At 37.3% G+C, this 24,958-nt stretch overlaps 1 protein-coding gene and 1 long non-coding RNA gene across 14 annotated transcripts in view; one reads left to right on the top strand and one right to left on the bottom strand.

The window, feature by feature from the left end:
• The window catches only part of LOC115220806 (bromodomain adjacent to zinc finger domain protein 2B), a 321,983-nt gene that overhangs the window by 207,656 nt on the left and 89,369 nt on the right, over positions 1-24,958 (bottom strand). For 2 of the 13 annotated variants that reach the window (XM_036510466.1, XM_036510467.1), the window contains exon 3: positions 6,998-7,087. The exons of 9 other annotated variants lie outside the window; for them this stretch is intronic. The gene's annotated coding sequence lies outside the window, so the exon portion shown is untranslated. Of the gene's footprint in view, positions 1-6,997; positions 7,088-8,121; positions 8,378-24,958 lie in introns of those variants that run through there. 2 more of the 13 variants (XM_036510468.1, XM_036510469.1) reach the window with 2 other exon arrangements.
• On the top strand, positions 6,681-8,631 carry LOC118766763. The gene is made up of 2 exons (XR_005002676.1): positions 6,681-6,898; positions 7,317-8,631. It is a non-coding gene; the product is annotated as an uncharacterized LOC118766763 (long non-coding RNA).

Genomic DNA, 24,958 nt, shown 5'->3' with positions numbered 1-24,958 from the left:
GTGCATGCATGTACCTATGTATGTATTATTGGAACAACTTCCAAAAGCACTGAAGTCAAGAGAAGTAGGTCTTTGAAATGAAACTGGAGGTTTAAATAGTATAACTGTGCAAGCCAGAAAAAGAAGAGGATAATACTGACAGAGAGAGAGAGAGAGAGATAGAGATAGAGAGAGAGAGAGAGAGAGAGAGAGAGAGGAGAGAGAGAGAGAGAGAGAGAGAGAAACTGAATGAAAGTGCACATAAGAACAAGAAGGTGATGGTGGTGGGTAAATCTGAAAACAAGTTTAACATCTCAAAGTCAGATTAGAAAATCAAGACATGAAGGAAATTCCATATTGGGAGATAACACCAAGAAGAAATTTCTTTTGAAAAGGAAAGGAAACGGAGAACAAAGTAAAACAGAGCTTATGGAATAGAAAAGAAGGAAAAAAGAGAAAGTGTGACAGCAAAGATGATGGTTTGTTTCCAACAATGAAAAAAGCATCAGTTGAGTTGAACTTTTGAAGAGCAAACAGTGGATGGCCAGAGCAAGCAAAGGAATAAGAATTAATAATACAATTGTTTCAATTTGTTGCACAAGGCCAGCAATTATGAAGGGAGAGGCAAATTGATTACATTGACCCCTGTACTTAACTGGTACTTTATTTTATTGACCCCTGAAAAGATGAATGGCAAAGTCAACCATTTCCTCTGGAGTTCTAATGACTCCTCCAGCTAAGTGCCTCAATAATAATAATGGTAATCCTTTCTACTGGAGGCACAAGGCCTGAAATTTGTGGGGAGGGGACTAGTCGATTACATCAACCCCAGTGTTTCACTGGTACTTAATTTATCAACCCTGAAAGGATGAAAGGCAAAGTCGATCTCAGTGGAATTTGAACTCAGAATATAATTATATAATAATAATAATAATAGTTTCAAATTTTGCCACAAGGGCAGCAATTTTAGGAGAGAGGATGAGTCAATTACATCGACCCCCAGTGTTCAACTGGTACTTATTCTATTGACCCCAAAAAGGATGAAAGGCAAAGTCGGCCTTGGCAGAATTTGAACTCAAAATGCAAGGATGGGTGATATACTGTGAAACATCTTGCATGGCATGCTAATGATTCTGGCAGCTCACTGCCTTAATAACAACAATGATAATCCTTTCTACTAAAGGTACAAGGCCTGAAGATTTCATTGCCCCTCCCCTCCTCGGTGCACAACTGGTACTTATAATAAATACCAGAGGTACTTGGAGTTAACCTTGCAATAGACAAGCATTCCATTCAAAAATGTGTGTGTAGAAGGGATCTTGTATGCTCATCCTAGAAAATGCCTTCAAAAATCTATATAAGCCCAAAGCAGATATATATATATATATATATAAGAGAAAAAAAACTATCAAGAAGAATGGCCCCTAAGGCCAATAAAGGAACTCCATAGATCTATCAAGAGTAAATGCTCCCACATTTAAAAACACGTAAAAAGCATCATCCGAATGTGGCTGATGCCAGTGCCGCCTGACTGGCGTCTGTGTTAGTGACACGTAAAAACCACCAACCGATCATGGCCGTTTGCCAGCATCTTCTGGCCCCTGTGCTGATGGCATGTAAAAAGCACCCACTACACTCACAGAGTGGTTGGTGTTAGGAAGGGCATCCAGCTGTAGAAACACTGCCAGATCAGACTGGAGCCTGGCGCAGCCTCCTGGCTTCCCAGACCCCAGTCGAACCATCAACCCATGCTAGCATGGAAAACGGATGTTAAATGATGATTATGACAGTACTGCGTTCCCTTGCTGGACAAACCTAGTGGACAGTATTACCAAAATAGACCTACCAGTTGATTTATGGTGATGCCCAAAGTTTCCTTAGAAGCTTTCACTCTTCCCCAGCATTAAATATCTATATAGAAAGCTAATGTGAAAATGCCATGGGTCAGCTACATTTGCACACTGGTAGAGGCTATGTGCGCTTGACAACATACAAGACATCAGATGTCCAGTCTTGGTCTTCCCTTGACCAACGACTGGAGTACCATAAAATGGACAAGCTGTGGAAAAAAAGTGATGTAACAACAGTTGCTCACTATCCTGGATAAGTGTGTGAGTAGATGGTCAGGCCTGTGGAATCCTGTCCCCTTCTACAAGAAGTGAGAGGAGATGCTTCAATCTGGTCAGAAAAAATCTGAAGCAAGGCATGATGATTAGGATGGAGCTACTTGCATTCACCATATCACAGACTGTGTGGTAAAATGCTTGCTTCCTGCCCATATGGATCTGAGTTCAATCCCACTGCTTGGTACCTTGAGTAAGTGTCGTCTACTATAGACCTGAGCTGACCAAACCATTGAGAAAGGATTTTGTAGACAGAAACTGAAAGAAGCCCACTGTATACATGTGTGTATTTAGATTTGTTTCTTTGTGTTTGTCCACAGCACCGCTTGACAACTGACATTGGTTTCCATATATCCTTGTAACTTAGTGGTTTAGCAAAACAGACCAAAAGAATAAATATCATACCTAATTAAAAAAAAAAGTTCTGGGGTTGTTTTATTTGACTAAAAACCTTTCAAGACGGTGTCCCAACATGTCCACCGTATAATGACTGAAACAAATAAAATTAATTTTTTAAATAGATTTATCTTTCAGTGATAACATAATTTTCAGCCCATTTCTGGGTGTAAATGGCCACCCTGCTCAAAACTTCATTCTAGTTCTTACCCACCTGGGCATCAGAACTGAACCAACGCAGAGCAGCTTAAACACACTAAATCTGACACTGATTGTATCTCACTGCTGTTTGCACAATACTCTGCAACTCCTGCCACGATGTAGGCACAAAATCTCCCCCACTAACTCTACTTGCTCTGAACAGCTGGGAAATGCACTACTAGGAAACTGTACAGATCAACCTGGAACCAAGTACTAGGCACTCGTCCCAGAGTTCCAAAATCCGAAATGGGGTTCTATTACTATGGGCATTCTTGCCGCTGGTACAACGATCCCAATAATAAAGATTTCTTTAATGTTACCATAAGAGAGACGGATGAGAGACATTAACAGGACAAGACAAAAAAAAAACCTTCCATTTGAATGGATTCTGTAGATGGAAACTGAAAGAAGCCCGTCGTATGTATGTATCTAAATAATGTGCGTGCGTCTGTCTGTGTTAGTCCCACACCACCGCTTGACAACCGGTGTTGGCTTGTTTACATACATGTAAAATATGAGGTTCGGCAAAAAGAGCCCGATAGAATAAGTACAAGCCTTAATAAAAGTATGTATTGGGGGCCGGTCTAGACTAAACACTTCAAGGCGGTGCCCCAGCTTGGCCGCAGCTCAATGCCTGAAACAACTTAAATAAAAGTAACGGAATATATAGTGTAGCAATATATGATAGGAGAGGACCATTCTATTTGGTCGAGGACCATTCTGACTGCCAGCAAGTCGGTCGCAATGCCTTTCCTAATCACTTCTTTTAATCTACACACATTAACTCCCCCTCTAATCTATTTTTCTCTGCCACTACCACTTTACAAAATCCAGTCGCTTCTCCTCAAATCACCATCTTTCAGAACGACCCACCACCGGTTGTTGACGATCACCTCCCCAGATTGAAAAAAAAAAAAAAAAAAGTTAATCTAAGGCGACCAAGTGAGGATTGTTGCAGATAAATTAGGTCAGGCTCATTTTATTTCCTTTTCTACTCTTTATAATTCTCACCATAGCAATAGCTTGCCGAGCGAACAGCCGGCCGCTTCATTCTCTTTAACAATGACAAACAAGGCAGCAGTAATTGCAGCAGCAGTAGCAGCCGGAAAACTGGAAGATAGATATGGTGTCAGTAACAGAAGCAGGGAAGATAGAATGATATTACGATGAGAGAGAGAATGGGAGAAACAAGATAACTGATTTGACAAAGAAAGGAGAGAGAGAGGGGGGGGGAGAGAGAAGGCGAGAGAGAACGTGTGTGTACATATACACGCGCGCACACGCACATAATTTGTTAGGGCTGTCAGTGCAGACTGGATATGGATCTAACCTCATTCGTGTGTATGGAAGTGTGTTGAGCTGTGACAGGCAAGTCACTGGCCACTACATCACATCACACCACAACACAATATTATATATAATACAAAGACAGACTAACACAAAAATACGGCGCAACCAGATCATTATATATATATATATATATATATATATATATATATATTATATATATGTATGTATGTATATCACGTATAGACACATACATTTCCTTTTGCTTATTCAAGACTTCGCCCGTCCTGCTTGACATAAAAAAAAAAAGTGCTTTTTAGCTGTTGATAACGCTTGGCCCACAGAAACAAGTTGGTTGACATCTAGTGCATTTCTAAATATAACATTTTTTTCTCTTTCTCTTTCAATTAAACGCTTTCAAAGGATTTATAGATTATCAAAATACGAAATGGTATTTATTTTTACAGGCTTAAGGGAAGCGTAACTGACAAAGAAAAATATTTTAAAAAGCGGATATACAAAAATATATACTTTTTTAGAAACCAATAAAATTGGATCAGAGCAAAGCAAGAAAATTTAATATGAGAGCAGGTGTTAATGTAGTTAATTCGCTCTTAAAACAAAGAAGTGTGTGAAAAGTGACATCAATGCATCGGACTAAACAAACTGCTGGCCGCATTTAATTTCCTCAGTTGTTAATTCATATCTAGCTAAGCTAGATTATATAATTTCATTCACAACAGAGAAATATTATAGGAATGTGAAGTAGCAGTATTTCACTGGTGTTTATTTTATCGAGCTAAAAAAAATAACGAAAGTCAAAAGCTAAAAATATATATATATAACCGGCGAGATTTGAACTCGGAACGTAAAAGGCTGTAAACTAACTAAATTACCGCACGCACCAACCACAGCATTTTGTCCGGTGATCCAACATCTGTCGATCCGCTGTCTACAGGTCAACTGTCTTTAGCCACAACACCCGGACTCTCCAGATAAATGAATAAATACCAGACATATACTAGGGTCCGATCTGATCTTTCTAACAAGTTACTGCCGAGTCCTTTAACTAAAATTACATCTTTTTTTTAAAGAAAAAAGTAATCAGATCGAGCTCGTTTCGTTTCCCAACTCAAGTTATTAGGGAAGTTGGAACTTCAAACGTGCACATATAAACATAAATACACACACGCGCAATTGCGATGTGAAGAAGTTTAGGGAAAAGGTCTTGAAAAGCAAAATGAAATCGGTTTGAATGCGAGCATCTTTTTAATTTATCAATCAATCAATCTATCTATATATAAACAGAGACTACAGTTGCTTTTCAGATGGTACGAAAACTACTACCCCTGATACTTAGAAGTAGCTTACACTTGCATGTATTAGTGGATTGACAATGTCACCAGTTCCACTGCCTTCCTGCCTATTGTAAATGAAAACTCTGTGTGTGTGTGTGTGAGAGAGAGAGAGAGAGAGAGAGAGAGTGAGAGACTCCCGATAAAAATAAAAATTAAGAAATTTCAGATTTTTAATGCAACCCAACAGCAGATGACAACTTTGTGTAACACACACACACAGACGCAATTAAACAATTGTAACTGAATGTCTTCAAGCAAAAGAAAGCGAAAATAATCAAATTTATTTACTAATTTAGATTGATTTTTAAAGAATAAATTCTAAGTGTTATTACCTGAAAACTAGGGGGAGGGGGATGTATGTTTATGTAAGTATGTATGTATGTATGTATATATATATATATATATATATATATATATATATATATATATATATATATATATATATATAGTTCATCTAAACATCGAAGAAAGCAAGTGCGCCTGCCTCTTTTTTTTTTAAGTTGCTTCGAGGTTTTAATGTAGCCTTAGCTTTTGTTAGTATATAGAAGATATAAATAATTTCATCGATATATTTAATTTCACAGGCATTTGCAACAACCAGAGAAAATTTGGTGATTAACCAATGAAAATTATCTCAGCCGGATAGATTTGGAGATGGTAGCATCTAAAGTTCATGACTCATAATGGCATATTTAATTGTATTTCATTAGATCATTCGTTTGGCTTGCATTTGGGAAGTTAGTAAAACAAGATTATATATATATATATCTATAGATAGATAGATATATATATATAGTATAACTACTGACTAGCAGGCTGCTGGTTGAGGAGGAACGGTGAGAGAGAGAGAGAGAGAGAGAGAGAGAGAGAGATGTAAAAAGTTTAATGTGACTTGTGTTCATTAAGATATATTAAACCAAGAGTAGAGGAAATTAGGTTGAGAGCAAGAAACAAATATCATGCAAGCAAAATAGCACATCTAAATTATATGTCGAACTGCTAGAAAAGAAATGTGTGCGTGTGTGTGTTTTCTTTATAGATAGGAAGCAATAAGAGGCAAAGAGCAAGACTTCAACAACGAAACCTGTACGTTTAAATTGTTATATGCAGATATTTTTTTTTTAAATAGTGATAACAAAGACTTTAGGCTCAATCTCCTACATAAAGGAGTCTTGCGTGTAAAAATAAAAAGAAAAACGGGTTTTCTTCCGCAATCCCCCGGCAATATCTTACATTGATAAGTCACGGTTCGACCGAACGTGTGCTATTATAAATGTAAACAACATAGGGTTAGTTAAATAAACTATATATATATATATATATGTGTGTGTGTGTATAAATATACAAACTATGTATATATAGTTTGCCTCTCGAGGCAATTAAATACCAAGACACTTTTGCTCCCTTTCTTATGATTTGCTATGTATTCACAACTGGTCACCATGTAAATAAAACTCAACAAAGCTGCACGTGTGTGTGTTTGCGCGCGCACATGTTTGTGTGTGTGTGGTTGTAGTAAGGTTGAAACTGACAATAGGAAAACGACACATCATAGTACGTACACATACATACAGATCAAATATGAACGTCTATCTTTAAAGTAATACAAACATACATACAGCTCCAAGTAAAACTAGAGGAAGATGTCCCTACCTGGAATATGAAGAAACATTAGGGAAATGTCTTGATGAACGGATAAGTTACAGTCCGTACTTCATCGACGTTTCGTCCTCGATTTATTTTCTGATCAGGAGAAGAAGAAAAAAGAGATATCGAACCCATGTAAAAATCCTTCGAGATCAAAGTTTTGTGAAGTTAAAATATATTGTTGAGTTTCTCCTGTAAAGTTTGTTGTGTAAACTAGTGGATGGAAGTTTCGAAGTGAGACAGCGCTGCTGCTGTGAGAGAACAAAGTTCGGATAAGGTTCTTTTCCCCTTTCCTTTTCTTTTCTTTTCTTTTTTTTTTTTAAAGTATGGATTACGAGAGAAAGAAGAAAACTGATGATGAAGAAGGAAAGAAGACTATTTTGACAATGAGAAATCTCTGCAAGTGATGACGATACTGAGTTGGATGGAGTAGGATGATATTTAAAAAAGCACAGATTGTGGAAGTTGATAGCAGAGAAAAGAAGAGGAAAGTATCTTAGCGGAGTTTTCGAAAAGAAAATACTATGAAAAAAAAACAAACAATAACTAGACTGTTCTCTCTCTCTCTCTCTCTCTCTTTTTTTTTTATATCTGAATGATTTTATGGTCTGTAGCTTCGAGTTTCAAGTAAATTAAGACAGGCAAAAAAAAAAAAAAAGCCAACAAACAAAACTTTATAAATCTATCTGACTGTTCTCTCGCCTGTAGAGTAGGAAATATTCTAATTGTATTAATTGTTAATACACGTAGACATAACAATAGTAACTAGTATTAACTGATGTTAACTACTAACATATAAACAATAAAAATAGCAACGAAAATTTAAATTTATGATTTTACATAAAAGTCAATTTTCGTTAAGACGCATATAATAAACATTTGCAACCTTATTAAAACAGACATAATTATATAAAAGAGGAGAGAGAAAAAAAAAGACGATTGTATATCAGAATGAAAAATAATACTGTGTTTTATTATTTACTGCAGCTAAGTAATTTCTACAATTTATGGAAAATAAAAACTCTTTCTCTTTATCTCCTCTCTCTCTCTCTAAAAAAAGTGTAAACATTGGGAGTCTAATTCATTAAAAACAAACACAGAAATAAGAAAAAGAAATTCATAAAGTTTACCTCGTAATTTTTAAACCAAACCCTAGACAGCAAGGAGCGATATAAGTAAGTCGAATGAGAAAAAATCTTCAAAAAGAAAATCTGATGAAAGATTTAATTTTAGGCCACAGTAGCAAACAATAGATTCATTTCTCCAGATAGCATGACACTAGCAGCATAGGAAATGTTAAAATCAATCAATATAAAATAAACAGCACTAAATACACTAAAACAATAATAGTGATGCTTTTTCGAAAGCTATTAGTTATCAGAGACAAGACAAAGAATTAATCTAAACATAATGCTGTATCTTGGCAGTCATGCAAATTATGAAAAATAAATAAATAAATGAAAATACTCGCCAGCATTTTGTTTTATTTCTCAGAGAAGATGAAATAAAAGAAAACATTCACACACACACACACAAAAAGTAAAGAGAATAAATGTATGACTGATCAATAAATAAAATTATAGAACCACGAACAGAAGAAAACCTTGCCTGGCCTACTAATAAAGCTGTACTAAAATCTATAAAAAGAATTATTATTATTATTATTATATATATATATATATATTTCGTGGCACTCCGTCGGTTACGACGACGAAGGTTCCAGTTAACCCGATCAACGAAACAGCCTGCTTGTGAAGTTAAACGTGCAAGTGGCTGAGCACTCCACAGTCATGTGTACCCTTAACGTAGTTCTGGGGGGAAATTCAGCATGACACAGTGTAACAAGGCTAGCTGGCCCTTTGAAATACAGGTGAAACAGGAAGAGTGAGAGAAAGTTGTGGTGGAAGAGTACAGCAGGGTTCGCCACTACCCCCTGCCGGAGCCTCGTTGGGCTTTAGGTGTTTTCGCTCAATAAACACTCACAGCGCTCGTTCTGGGAATTGAAACTTCTATCCTACGACCGCGAGTCCGTTGCCCTAACCACTGGGCCTTTGCTATATATATACACGCACACACACACACATACACACAAGCCTTTCAATAAGTAACAGTCAAAATTACAGCAGAAATTTCATTGAAAACCTGCTATCTAATTCCTTGGCCATCCTTCTTCCTTCAATATATTTGAGAAAGGAAAAGCACACCACCACTATTTTAGCAATTACAATATTAATATTTCTTTTCAAACTGAAGCAATATTTATATTTATTTTGCCACTAAAATTCTTTTCTTTTTGAAAATTTATGGACGAAAATAGAAAGATGTTAATTTCTTATTACATTTTTTTTAAAAAAAAAGAAGAAACACAAAAACAAAAATTCAAACAAAACACTAACGATTCCAATTTGGAATATACTGGAAATAAAGGAGGTTACTGTTGCCAGAAGCAAACATAATGCATCCAAAATACCACACACACATTTGCACACTTCTCAACCATAGAGTTTGAGAAAGTCTCAACTTGAGACATGACTAGAATTAATAAATATAGACGGACTTAACCACTGAAAAGGCATCATTTATTGTCATTGTCAGGTATAGTAACTCAATGATTTCCTTTCTATTATCAAAGACAAAGCTTAAAACAGAGCAGCAACAAGTTGTACTTCTGCTCAAGATACAGTTTTCAAGCCCCAGTGACATCGAATCAGTATTTACACACACACATACTTTTAATAACAGCTCGAAATATATATATATATATATATATATGGTGTTAGGTACATGTTAGAAAATGCTATGGATAAGGTTCTTGGTGAACTGAGCCTGGAGTTAAGTTTATGTTCTGCTCTATGGTTTTGCTAGGGTTTGCAGGGTAACTGGGTATGAGCGGCTTCACACAACTGCCCCCAAATCCTGCTGATTCCCACTTTAGAACCAATCTATGTATTTCCTGCTTATCAGTCTGTTAAGTCTTTAAGACATTGATCTCCCCTCCTCCTCACACACACACCGTCACATACAATTTCTGACAATGACATAAACAAGGTCCAGAAATGAATGTTGCATCATCATCATCAGTGTCATCACCACCACCGTCATCATATTCACCTGCCTTCCAAGCTTGCATGGGTTACACTGCCTTGCAGCATACAATTACTTTTCACAATTGTGAGTGAATTTTTCTGAAGACTGACATCCCCATATCTCATTCCATCAACCTCTCTCTCTCTCTTTCAATGCTGGCTTAACTGAATAGAAATGTGTTTGTCTTCAGTCCTTTCACCCTCACTCACTATACAACCTCTTTTGCTATAGCCATCCGACAGAGAAAAATTCCGGTCCTTCCTGGTCAAAGAGGGTGGTAGAGCAATCTTCAAAATGGATTTGCCCATAACTGGATCTGTTCTATTGCAACTAGTCACAAGTATTGCACCCCTAATTCATGGATCATTTTATTGTTGCTATTTTTTTTGTTTCAGGACAATGCCCCTGAAGCTCTGCCCAAGCTAAGCCACTGTATGCAACGGCAGTTGTATGACATTACTCAACAAATCAGTAATGCTTGAAAATTGAATGAATGTGCAACAGCTTCCTTGGTGCGTATATCTTGGACAGGTGTGTCTGATAGCATTACTGTACCTGTAGAGTTTATCTTTTTACCAATAGTCTCTACTAGTACTGTTGGACCAAAAGTTTCCTGACCTCTTAGCCACTTAAAACAGACCAACCAGTTCATCTGACAAGAAGAAAAAAATAGGCGCAGGAGTGGCTGTTTGGTAAGAAGCTTGCTTCCCAACCACATGGTTCCGGGTTCTGGGTTCAGTCCCACTGCCTGACACCTTGGGCAAGTGTCTTCCACTATAGCCTCAGGCCGACCAAAGCCTTGTGAATGAATTTACTAGACAGAAACTAAAAGAAGCCCATCGTATACTGTTACTATTGTAATGAGAGTATGTACAGACGTATATATGTATGTATGTAAATATTTATGTATGCGCGCACATGTTCTTTGTGATTTTAAGTTATTTGAGTTAGTCCTACAAAAAGGAAGCTGGTTTCTAACAAAGAAATAACAACAATGACAAGTGTTACAAGTTGAACTTAGAAAAGTCTTGCATATTTTTACTCTTCTGCATACAGATCTGTAAGGTGTTTGTTAAGTCGTCTCTCTCTTTGTCTGAAAACTGTAGCTTCGCCAGAAAGGTGTTTTCTAACATTAACAAGTGCACCAGTGACTGTTAGAATGAATGTGAACTTATAATACGAGTATGCAAAGTACAGGCTTCGAAGTAATTGTCCATAAATATTCTCCTCACTGAATTTGTATATGATTTTCATATCTGCATATGTATGTATGTATATGTGCAGATTTGTATGTTTTGTTTTTATGTATGTATTCTCATGCATATACTTGCATATCTAAACATGCTCATATGTATATAAATGCTAAACTTCTGGAAAGTTTTACAGATTTTTACAGTTCCAATGATGGAATGGATCTGTAGTCTTTGAATTAGCTTTCTCCTTTCTGGTTTTGAGAAGCCTAATTTCTCAAGATCGGTATTTAGGTAGTGTGTTACATATTCAAAGGTTCCAATAATTACAGATATAAACCTGGATAGATATAATTCCAGGATATAGGATGCATTAGAGCAGTGGTTGCCAACCATTTAAAAAAATTTTTATCTATAGACCATTTTTGGTTCTTGTTTTACTTCAGAGGACCCTTATAACTTCTCAATGTATAAAAAAAAATCCATTATATTTTTATTGTTAAATATTATTAGGAATTGTAGTATAAAAAAAAAATTGTTAGAATATTTTTTTATACTGTAGAATTATAAGCAATCTATGGTTCATAAATTTCAACAATAAAATCTTCTACGGACCCCTAAGGGCCATATTGATTGCAGTTGAGAATCACTGCATTTGAAGACTATAAATCAACCTCATTATTAGACTGTGGAGGCACATGGCCTAGTGGTTAGAGCAGCGGGATCGCGGTCGAGGGATGTGGGTTCGAATCTCAGACCGGGGAGCAAAACACCTAAGCTCCACGCAGCTCCAGCAGAAGGTAATGGTGAACTTCTGCTGACTCTTTCACCACAACTTTCACTCTTTCCTCCTGCATCTTGCAGCTCACCAGCAACGGACTAGTGTCCCGTCCAGGTGGGGAACCTATACACCAAGGAAACCAGCCCTTATGAGCCAGGCATGGCTCGAGAAGGAACAAACATTATTAGACTGGTACCATATTTCATTACCACAGGAAAGATGTAAAACAAAGCTGAGATTGGCAGGAATTGAAAAAGTGCTAGGTATTTTTTGGCCAAACCAATACTCTGGTTGATTCAACCATGAATTGTCTTCAGGTGTCTGCTCTTCCTACCCATGTTTCCCCAACATCAGGCATGAAGTCAGAATCGTTATTTTTAACACAGCCAAGAATAATGAATGAACATTGTTGTACAACACAATGATTGATGAACGGAGCAATGCAGTGTAAAGCACAACCAGACCTGCAAAATGAGGATAATGACTTGGAAAATTTCAATTATTACCACAATAACTGATTCCAGGGATTTAGTTAAACATTCTATGTATTTATTATATATTGCTATTAGTGAACAATGATGTTGTTGGTCACATGCTCCTAATGAGCCAATCACTGTGGTTCACAGTATTTCTAACAGTGAGAGTGACACGGGAGCATCACAACTTTTCAGTTTGTCACTGCTATTTGTATCAGGCTTTGGCACAATTTCCAGTTATTTTCATCACAAAGTATTGGACAACCTGAGGCTATGATATACTGTATTTTCTGGCATGTAAATCAAATTTTTCACACAAAAAATTTCATGTGAAATGCAAAAGAATTTGGAAAGATAGTGCAAAAGCTCAGACATCCTCTACTAACTAAATCTACTCTATATACTATATTGACCTGTATATCAGAAAATACAATAAGCCAATGGTCCAAAACTGCTGCATAGTGGGATTGAAACTGGAACCAGGCAGTTGCGAAGCGAGCTTCTTAGCCATGCAGCCTTGACTGTGTTCTTTCCTTTTATATATATATATATATATATATATATATATATCACCAGTCTTTTATCCTTATGAAGGTGACAAAGTACCACTGGTGCACTGAATCTCGTTCAATCAATTATATCCCTCATCTAAAAAATTGGTCATGTGATTAGTGAACAGAAATCAATATTGCAATACAGGAATTGGTAGAACAACAACAACAATAATTACTCCTTGTATTAACTGTATTGTTTAACATTGATTCCCTGTTGTATATGGCATGCTTTTCATTTTCAACCACACCACAAACATCACAGATGACATTTTATATATATATAGGTGCAGGAGTGGCTGTGTGGTCAGAAGCTTGCTTCCCAAACACATGGTTCTGGGTTCAGCCCCACTGAGAGGCACCTTGGGCAAGTGTCTTCTACAATAGCCTCAGGCCGACCGAAGCCTTCTGAGTGGATTTGGTAGATGAAAACTGAAAGAAACCCATTGTGTATATCATATATATATATATATATATATATATATATAATATATATATATATATATATACACACACACACACACACATACACAAAGGGCTTCTTTCATATATATATGTATGTATGTATGTATATGTTTGTATGGCTGAGTTTGTTCCACCCCCGACTGTTGCTTGACAACTGAAGTTGGTGTGTTTATGTCCCCATAACTTAGCAGTTCAGCAAAAGAACTGGTAGAATAAGTACTAGGCTTACAAAGAATAAGTACTAGGCTTACAAAGAATAAGTTCTTGGGTTTGATTTCTTTGACAAAAGGCGATGCTCCATGGCTAAGGTGTTGCACTCACGACTAAGAGATTGTGGGTTCGATTCCCAGACCAGGCGTTGCGCTGTGTTCTTGAGCAAAGCACTTTGTTTCACGTTGCTCTGTGATCATTTCCTCATCTGACATGTGGCACCTGTTGCACCTATACAGGTAATGTCGATCTGATGGAGGGAGTGAGCTTATGTCTACACAAACATTTGATCACTATAAACAAATCATCTGTATAGTTGTTCGGTAAGAAATTGTGAAACCCTCATACATCATCTGATGATGGGAGAGTCCCATCATATATATATATATATATATATATATATGATGTGTATATATAGGTGCAGGCATGGGTGTGTGGGAAAAAGCTTGCTTCCCATCTGCATGGTCTTAGGTTCAGTCCCAATGTGTGATACCTTCAGTAAATGTCCTCTGCTATTGCTCCAGGCTGACCAAAGCTTTGTGAGTGGATCTGGTGGTTGACAGAAATTGCGTGGAAGCTTTCATGTGTGTGTGTGTGTGTGTGTTTTGCACCCCCCCACTTCCCCATCCATCATAACTGGCGTTGGTCTCCTTATGTTACTTTAACTTAGTAGAGCTGATATATATATATATATATCTATTTGTTTTGTTTTTGTTTTTCCAGTTTCAGCTCTTGAGCTGTGGCCATGCTGGGGCACCGCCATTGTGGGAAAGAGTACAGCAGGGATCACCACCCCCTGCCGGAGCCTCGTAGAGCTTTTAGGTGTTTTCGCTCAATAAACACACACAACGCCCGGTCTGAGAATCGAAACCGCGATCCTGCGACCGCGAGTCCGCTGCCTAACCACTAGGCCATTGCGCCTCTATATATATATATATTATATATATATATATATATATATATATATATATATATATATATATATAGAGAGAGAGAGAGAGAGAGAGAGAGAGAGAGAAGAAAGAAAGAGAAAGTACCAGACTTAGAAAAACAAAAAGCAAAAAAAAATGTACTGGCATCAAATTTCTTTGACTAAAACCCCTTAAGCTGATCCAATAACTGAAAGAAGTAAAAAAAGAAAAAAATAGCGCCAAAATTAGTTACCACTGAAGGTAAAAGTTCTTCTAAGAGGTGCAGGAGACATTTCAATGGCACCAGATATTGTAACACCATTTCCAGGGATAATTTTCAAGGCAAGTGTGCATTGAACTGAATTTAAAGAAGCAAGAAAGATATTATCAAAGAAAAGGCCATAGCACCATCTTTAGTATCTGTTGTTGTTGTTGTTATTATTATTATTATTATTATTATGGAGTCAAATGTGTGTGTGTGTGTGTGCGGTGAAGTTATTAATATCAATATCAATACATTAAGCAACACCATTGAAGTGAAATAATAGTTTCTATACTTTTGGTTTGGCACTGCTGAATTGAGTCAAAGACTATATAATACAAGTCAGCAGAAAAAAAAGAAAAATGCGATATCCATAACAGTAAAGAAATAAGACCTCCCCCAAACAGTAACCCTTGTGTTTAAAATCTCTCTAACAAAAAGAAGAAAGGTTGTTTGGCTATGGACTACATTGATCTTTTCATGTGGTTTAGCCAAAAGGTTTGCTCAAATCAAGTAAACTTATGAACCAAAGGTAGCCTAGCCATGACCATCTCAATGGTTTTCTTTCTTTTTGTTAGACATGGCTGTGTGGTTAAGATGGTTTCAAGTTCAGTTCCACTGCATGGCACTTTGGGCAAGTGCCTTCTACTCTACCTAACCCCAGGCTGACCAATGCCCAGTGAGAGAATTTGGTAGATGGAAACTGTGGAAGTTTGTTGTATGTGTGTGTGTCTTTGTACCCCACCCTCACTACTTGACAACTGGCATTGGTTTGTTTACATCCCTGTAACTAAGCAGTTCAGCAAAAAAGTCCAACAGAATAGGTACCAGAGTTTAAAAAAATAAGCATTGGGGTTGATTTGTTTGAGTAAAATCCTTTAAGGCAAAGCCCTAGCATGACTGCAGGCCAATGACTGAAACAAGTAAAAGAGAGTGGTGTACCAAAGACTATACCATTCAATGTGTTCTAATGTTCCTCTTGAGTCATTGCAAAGGAACATGTGCAATAAAGACAGGAGTAGAGAAGAAGCTCCAGAGGGATACCATTCAGGGAAGGATTGAGCATAATTTTTAGAGAAGAAGAGAGACAAGGATAAGAAATGCCTGATTGAGATGGTGCAAACCTCAGCCAGGTCTGAGGATAATAAGTTGTAATTTTCAGGGAGTTTGGGCTGAAGTTTCTAGCAAGTCAAGAGACCATGCAGAGGCACCCTCATTGGCTTTAGAGGTTCCTGTGGAATATTATTCCAAACTTACTGTAATAGCATGTAAACATTTGTTTTTCAATTTCTAAGACAGGCAGAAAGCCAGAAATTTTAGGTCAGTAGAATAGTAGGATGGACTAACTCCGGTACTTGACCGGTACTTAATTCTGTTGACCCCTGAAAGATAAAAGATGAAGTCAACCTTAATGGGATTTGAGGTCATAGAGAACCAGAAGAAATGCTCCAAAGTATTTCATCCTATCTAATAATTCTGCTAATCCATTATTTAATAAACAAGGTAAAAATACAGGTCACTATTTATCTTGGGAAGAGCCTTCCAGATACAAAAAAAAGTGAGCAAATTGAGAAACATCATCATCATCGTTTAACGTCCATTTTCCATGCATGCATGGGCAGGACAGTTGACAGGAGCCAGTCAAGTAGAAGACTACCCCAGGCTACTGTGTCTGTTTTAACACAGTTTTTACAACTGGATGTCCTTCCCAACACCAACCACGCCACAGAGTGGACTCAATGCTTTTGATGTGTGACTAGCATAGGCAAGGTTAGTTGTGGCATGATTTTTACAGCTGGATGCCCTTCCAAATGCCAACTACTCTACAGTGTGGACTGGATGCTTTTTATGTGGCACCAGCAGGGTCACCAAGTAACTTGCAAGACAAAGAATTTTGAGAGGGGTTGGGGCAATGGAGGAGGGGATCTTGTGTCGGATGATGAAAGGTGAGATTGTGACAGAGAAACAGAGAAGCAGAATTATTAAAATGAAAAAGTCTTCTGCAGTTGAATGGTTCAGACCTTATTGCACTTTTGTGATTTTTCCGCCTCAATGAACCCTGGGAGCTATGCCAACAGAGTGCAAGCTTCTGGTAGGGTCTCTCATGCTGGACAGGTTGAAGGATGGAAGCCAGATGAATATGGACCTTCCCAGAAGTAAAGGTGAGTAAAATCCTTATCTAGAAAAAATGCAAATTGACAGAAGCACCAAAGACAATTCAAAACCAACAAGACCTGGGATAAGAGATGTCAGATTGGATACCACTTGTGTGTAGGTGTTACTCACTTACAGCTATCATGTGATGTCAGGATAAAGAGATACAGACATATACACTCATCCAAAGCTGCGCACACACACACACACACACTGATAAACTTATTTCAGTTTGTCTATGAAATCTATTCACAAAGCTTAGTTTGGCCTGAGGCAATAAACAGTCAAAGACACTTGCCCAAGGTACTGCCACACAGTGGGACTGAAACCACACAGCCTGTACCGCTACATACAGACACACACACACATGAAAAGCTTCTTTCAATTCCTGTCTATCAAATTCAATCACAAGATTTTGGTTGGTCTGAGGCTACACTGGAAATCATTTATTTATTCAAAGTGCCAAGCAGAGGCATTGAACATGAAACTATGTGATTGTGGAGCAAACGTTTTACTCACACAACCAAGCCTGCACACACACTCACACACACATACTTGCGTATAAATATATACATACATACAAACACATATACTTATGTATATGCATATATACATACACACACATACATATACACATACATATAAACACACACACACACAAACACTTGTGCTGGTAAGTTATTTAATCAAGCTTGAGGGAGAGATCTGAACTTAAAAAGGTAGTTGGATAAAACTAAATACTGACAGGGTATTTCTTTCTTTCTTTATTTCTCTATAGTCTGCTGCTCTGCTGTTTCTGCCAGCTCCTGCTACATCTATCTACAACTTACTGCAAATATTAAGCGATCAAAGGACGAGGATAAAATAATATATACACTAGAACATTTATTTTTATAGCCTGCTGTGTTTGATTGACTAATAAAAGTTGATTCTGCAGGGCAAGAAGCTGTTTGGAATTAAAGCAATTCTTATATATATATATATATATATATATATATAGATGTATGTATGTAATTTTTTTGTTGTTGTTCTTTCTTTTTTGTTATTTTAATTTTGGGTTCAGGCTTAGCTAAATATCGCATATGAAATTCAGTTATATAGCCATGTATTAATGAATGGACGTAACTTGCACAAAAAGGTCATTAGAGCTAGTTAGACCTCATATAACTAGATGGTAGGCATTCATTTTGTGTTGATTGTGGTGTAGTAAGGAAGGAGATGGCTTAGCCTGGAGATAAGCACATACTTAGCTCCAGCTAATATAATAATAATAATAATAATAATAATAATAATAATAATAATAATAATATAATGATGATGATAACCTTTTCTCCACATGGCACAAAGCCTGAAATTTTTGAGGAGGGGGGGCAGTTGATTAGATCGACCCCAGTACGCAACTGGTAGTTAATTTACTGACCCCCCCCCCAAAGGATGAAAGGCAAAGTCAACCTTGGCAGAATTTGAACTCAGAATGTAAAGACAGACAAAATACCGCTAAGCATTTTGCCCAGCGTGCTAAAATTTCTGCCAGCTCACTGCCTTTAACAACAACGATTGTTTCAAATCTTGGCTCAAGGCCAGCAATTTCAGGTGGGGGTTAAACAGATTACATTGACCCCAGTGGTCAACTGGTAATTATTTTCTCGACCTCAAAAGGATGAAAAGCAAAGCCAACTTCAGCAGAATTTGAACTCAGAATGTAGTAAAGGCAGACAAAAATTGCCACAAAGCAGATTCCTCAGTGTGCTACCGATTCTGTCAGCTTGTTGTTTCAAATTTTGACACAAGGCCAGTACCGTTAAGACTAAGGGGATTCATTGATTACATCAACCCCAGTATCTAACTGGTACTTTATTTCATTGACCTCGGAAGGATTTGCACTCAAAATGTGAAGAATTGGAACGAATACTACAAAATAATGAAGAAGGTAAAAAGAGAGAAAACAGAAAGCTTTGGTATTACAATGCTTGAAGTGAACTACAATGCTCTTACTACAAAATAGTGTTTTGATTAAATGTCACAAGGCATTTAATGAAAAACTGTCACCTTATCCTGTTTAATATCCACCATTTGTGCTTATTATCCATGGCCTCTACTTAATAATCCAGATTCCTTTGTTTGAAGATTTCTCATACTTGTATCCATTTCATAAATTCTTCGAGAGATAATTAAGGGAGATGAGAAGCTAAGTTTGAAGATTTTGGAGATACCAAAATACAAAAAAAAATGAAGTCTCTTTTGGTGTGTAACACAGGGACACACACACATACACACCTTATCTTCATCATCATCGTTTAACGTTTGTTTTCCATGCTGGCATGGGTTGGACAGATTGACCGAGGACTGGCAAGTAAGAAGGCTGTACCAAGCTCCAATCTGATCTGGCAAGGTTTCTACAGCTGGATGCCCTTCCTAATGCCAACCGCTCCAAGAGTATAGTGGGTGCTTTTTACGTGCCATTGACACAGGAGCCAGTCAGGGGGAACTGGCATCAGTCACGTTCGGATGGTGCTTTTAGTTATTTCAGCAAGTGAATTATGGCCATGTTGGGGCAGCCCCTCCAAGGGTTTTAGTTGGACAAATCAACCCTAGTACTTATTTCTTAAATTTAGTTCTTATTCTATTGGTCTCTTTTGCTGAACTGCTAAGTTATGGGGATGTAAAACAAACTGACACCAGTTGTCAAGTGTTGTGGGAAGCAACACAAACACACACATATGATGGGCTTCCACACCGTTTCCATTTACCAAATTCACTCACAAAGCATTGGTTGGTCCAGGGCTATAATAGAAGATATCCACCCACGGTGCCATACAATGGAACTGAACCCAGACCCACATGGTTGTAAAGCGAGCTTCTTAACCTGTCAGCCATGCTTGACTGCATGCACACACACACACACACACACACACACTTGTGCTCTAAGAGAAAACTTGTGGAAAATTATGTGCAAAGGAGGCAACTGAAGAAAACACACATGGGATCTATGCAAACTATTAAAACTTATTGGCAGAAAGAAATGTGTAGAGGAAATGTTCGAAGGTGAAAAGAGAAAAAAAGATTTAAGTGGTTTCACTGAGAAAAAGATTGAAGCAATGGTGATTGAAGATTTCTTAATATCACATATCACATTATACAGAATAGCGAAGACATTAATAAGAAGGTTGGGTGGGGAGGCGCACTGAGAATTGCTCTATATTGTCCTGTATGACAAGTCACCATCAGACAATAGATGCTGAAGATGAAAAACGAGGGTTGGTTCTCCAATTCATTGCTCCTTTCTTTTGATTATGCAGAAAGGAATGTGTCAAGGCAAATTTGTCCTTGGATTGTAAATGAGAGAGAAAAATAAACTATCCACATGATCTAAGGAATCTTTACTGAAATATACAAATTTGACCTTGCAAACAGATATGAGAGAGTGTACAAAAATAAAACAAAAAAAAAAGAAAGAAAAAAACATTTTGATAGATGTCATCATCATCATCTCCATCATCATTTAGCATCCATTCATTTTTTTTTCCCATGCTAGCATGGATCAGACAGATTTTGCTGAGTCATATCAGCTATGATTGGATGCTCTTCCTGTCACCAACCCAACCTGTTTCCAGATATGTTATCCATGGAAGACTGGAAATGAACAACATTGTTTGAATGACAATGATGCTCATTTATAAGCATCACATGATGTCTAGACCAGAGTAGAAACAAGCACACACACACACACAAAGGGCTTCTTTCAGTTTCCATCAACCAAATCCACACACAAATCTCTGGTCAGTCTGGAGCAATAATAGAAGACACCTGTCGAAGGTGTTGCACAAGGTTACATGGCTTGGAAGCAAACTTCCTAACCACATTCCCATGCCTACACCTATGTGAGTCTATTAAATTAGCATTTCCATAAAGGACAGCGAGTAAAACTAGAAATGCAGTTTTCAAAATAATCAGAGCACCTTGAAGTGTTTCAGTCTTTCTACCCCAACAACCACTACCCACCCCTATTCCTTAACCAAAGCAAACTGAACTTTCCTTAATGTGGAATTGTCAAAATAGCAAGTAGGTAAGTGGTTAACAGAACGAAGAAAGTTCACAAGTTTTTCCCATTTTTGTGGAGCCTACAAAGATTTAGAAGCAAACCAATAAAAGAAAAACGTTTGTTTTCGAGTTGAATATGTGAGGATTGCAGACAAAAAAAGGAAAGAAATGAAGAAAGAGAGACAGAAAGGAAACCCTATTGACAAAACGAAACTAAGCAGAGTTCTATGAAAGACGAATGTAAGTTGAAATAACAGTATAGGTATTGTTTGATAGTGTGCAGAACAGACCACTGCACTGGTATGGATAGTAAAAAAAAAAAAAGGATAAATAGCTGATCATGTTCCACACTAAATGTGATTGTATGACCTTTCATGATCGATCAACTGTGTTTATGTGTGTATGTGTATAGATAAATGGAAAGATTGATAGATAGATAGATAGATAAGATAGATAAGATAGATAGATAAGATAGATAGATAGATAGATAGATAGATAGATAGATAGATAGATAGATAGATAGATAAGATAGATAGATAAGATAGATAGATAAGATAGATAGATAGATAGACAGACATATAGAGAGATAAATAGATAGATAGATAGATAGATAGATAGATAGATGGATGGATGGATTGATAGATAGATAGATTGATAAGATAGATAGATAGATAGATAGATAGACAGATAGATTGATAGATAAGATAGATAGATAGATTGATAAGATAGATAGATAAATAAGATAGATAGATAGATAGATAGATTGATTGATAAGATAGATAGATAGATAAGATAGACAGATAGATTGATAGATAGATAGATAAGATAGATAGATAGATTGATAGATAGATAGATAGATAGATAGACAGACATATAGAGAGATAAATAGATAGATAGATAATATAGATAGATAGATAGATAGATAGATGGATGGATGGATGGATGGATTGATAGATAGATAGATTGATAAGATAGATAGATAGATAGATTGATTGATAAGATAGATAGATAGACAGATAGATTGATAGATAGATAGATAATAGATAGATAGATAGATAGATAGATAGATTGATTGATAAGATAGATAGATAGATAAGATAGACAGATAGATTGATAGATAGATAAGATAGACAGATAGAGAGATAAATAGATAGATAGATTGATAGATAGATAAGATAGATAGATAGATAGATAAATGGCCAGTGTGGTGTGTGTATGTGAGCAAGGAAGGAGAGTTTGAGGGTGAAATATGTATGTCTTTTTTTTTTGCCAAGTAACGTACACAAGTGGAGTCAGTGAAACAGTTAAATGCAGTATCAAAGCTGAGCCTCAGGTTGAATTTATTAGAAACCTAACCCTTCCACCCATCACCACCATCGCTCCCACTCTCAAATGCTCTGCTCGTCATTCATGTAAACAACAGATATAGCCTGCATCATGGTATTATTATAAAATGGCAATGGATTGATGAACTAAGCCCTTAGGTTCTATCTACAAGAGCAAACTATATTCTTTTTTTAAAGATATGGTGCAGTCCTTGTTATAAACGGGGTTGTTGAGGTACATAAAATGTCATTGGCAAAAGGTAACAAAAAAAAAGCAGGGGTCATGCTATATCAGGTTTCAAGAAACTGGAAAAAAAAAAAAAAAAATAATAATATAGACACAGGCTTGGCTGAGGGATTAAGAAGCTTGCTTTGCAACCACATGGTTTCAGGTTCAATCTCAGTGTGTAGCACCTTGGATTTTCTACAAGAGTCACAGGCCAAACAATGCTTTATGAATGAATTTGGAAGATGAAAACTGTGGAAGCCCATCATATATATGTATATGTGTGTGTATATATATATATATATCATGATCTCGTGATCGATCAGACAATCGAATCATTATAATGTACTTTGCATTGGTGTAACTCGGGAGCACTAGCGTAACTGAGGGGGCAGGAGGAGCACTCCACCCCAGGCAGTACGTTTCATCCTGTTGTAGGCTATTGCTGTAGGCAATGTGTTTTTTCATGGGGTCTGGGGGTGGCAGATGGAAGGGCCACCTCAGGCAGCACACTCTAGCTACGCTAGTGCTCGGGAGGAATAAATACCACAAGGTATTTTTGTTCAAAAGTAGGATTCTTTTGTTTGCTTTCCTTGCCAATGTTTACATCTTGTTTCCACACACACATTCACATACTACTTACATATCGTGGCACTCTGTTGGTTACGACAACAAGGGTTCCAATTGATTCGATCAACGGAACAGCCTGCTCATGAAATTAACAAGCAAGTGGCTGAGTACTCCACAGACACGTGTATCCTTAACGTAGTTCTCGGGGGGGATTCAGCGTGACACAGTGTGACAAGGCTGGCCCTAGAAAATACAGGTACAACAGAAACAGAAAGAAAGAGTGAGAGATTGTTGTGGTGAAAGAGTACAGAAGGGTTCACTACCACACCTTGCTGGAACCTCATGGAGCTTTAGGTATTTTCACTCAATAAACACTCACAAGGCCCGGTCTGGGAATTGAAACAGCGATCCTGTGACCACGTGTCTGCTGCCCTAACCACTGGGCCATTGTGCTTCCACACAACTACTTACATATATACACACACACACACATACAAGACTACTCATCACCTATAAAAGAGCCAACAATACTCATCCCATAAAAATGAATCACTTGAGCATATCCCTTAAAAGTGAACCACCTATGCATGTCCCCTATAAGTAGTTCACCTCCACTCATCCCCTATAAAGAAGTCACCTGTACTCATTTCTTAGGTGAACAACCTGTACTCATCTCCTATGTGATTCACCTATACTCATCCCTTAGGCGAATCACCTCCACTCATTCCCTATAAAGAATTCACCTCCACTCACCCCAATAAACATATCACTTGTACTCATCCCTTATGTGTCAGCTTCTGAAAATGTGAAAAATTATAATTTATTTAAAGAGAAGTGGATGGTAGAATTTATAAAATGGCAGATTAATTATTTAATGTTTCTGACTAGTGAGTTCAAATCGTACCGAGGTTGAATTTGCCTTTTATCCTTCTGGGATTGATAAAATAAAGTGCCCCAGTCAAGTGCTAAGAAGGGTTTTGTTGACTAAAACACCCCCACCCTTCCACTCACCTCACCCCCAAAATTGTCGGCATTGTGCCAAAAATTTGAAACCATCACCACCATCACTAGTAATAGTAGTATGAAAAAGCCTGTAAAGTAGCAGAGTTGGTATAACATTGAACAAAATAAACTTGTAGCATACAAGTGGAGGAATGACCCTTTACATTCTGAGTTCAAATTCTATAGAGAACAACTTTACCTTTCGTCCTTCAGCTGCTGATAAAATAAAAAAGAACCAATCACATTCTGGGATTTATTTTAATTAATTACCCACTGCTTTATCTGCAAAACTTTGTGACCTTATGCATAAATGAAAAATCAACCAAGAGGCTTTTAGCCAGGGCATTTCACACCAACCACCAAAAATCCCAGGTTTGGTTTAGAATAAAGTCTACTGACATGGTAAGACCATTGGCTGAGGCTGTCCTAGATGTGGATAGTTGTGGTGAAACCGTTTCATTCACAGTTGTCCACTGTGACTTGAGGAATCATGTTGCCACATGTAGTGAATTTATTGAAAGATAGGTGAAAGTGATCAGAAAAGCCCACATGAATGAGCCTACTCAGAGCATGTGCTTGTAGGCCAGAGAACAAAGCTGGGAGTGAGCACTTGCTCTTAGTAGTCAGGGCAATTCCCAGGTGTGTGGGGTTGCATGACTAATCAACCCTAGAAAGCTGATCTCCATAAAGCCACCCAATTTTATACCATTTGCTTT

The sequence above is a fragment of the Octopus sinensis genome, linkage group LG17 (assembly GCF_006345805.1).
Source record: "Octopus sinensis linkage group LG17, ASM634580v1, whole genome shotgun sequence".
Taxonomy (NCBI): domain Eukaryota; kingdom Metazoa; phylum Mollusca; class Cephalopoda; order Octopoda; family Octopodidae; genus Octopus; species Octopus sinensis.
The sequence above is the reverse complement of the archived record's forward strand: the minus strand, read 5'-3'. Positions and strand labels throughout refer to the sequence as shown.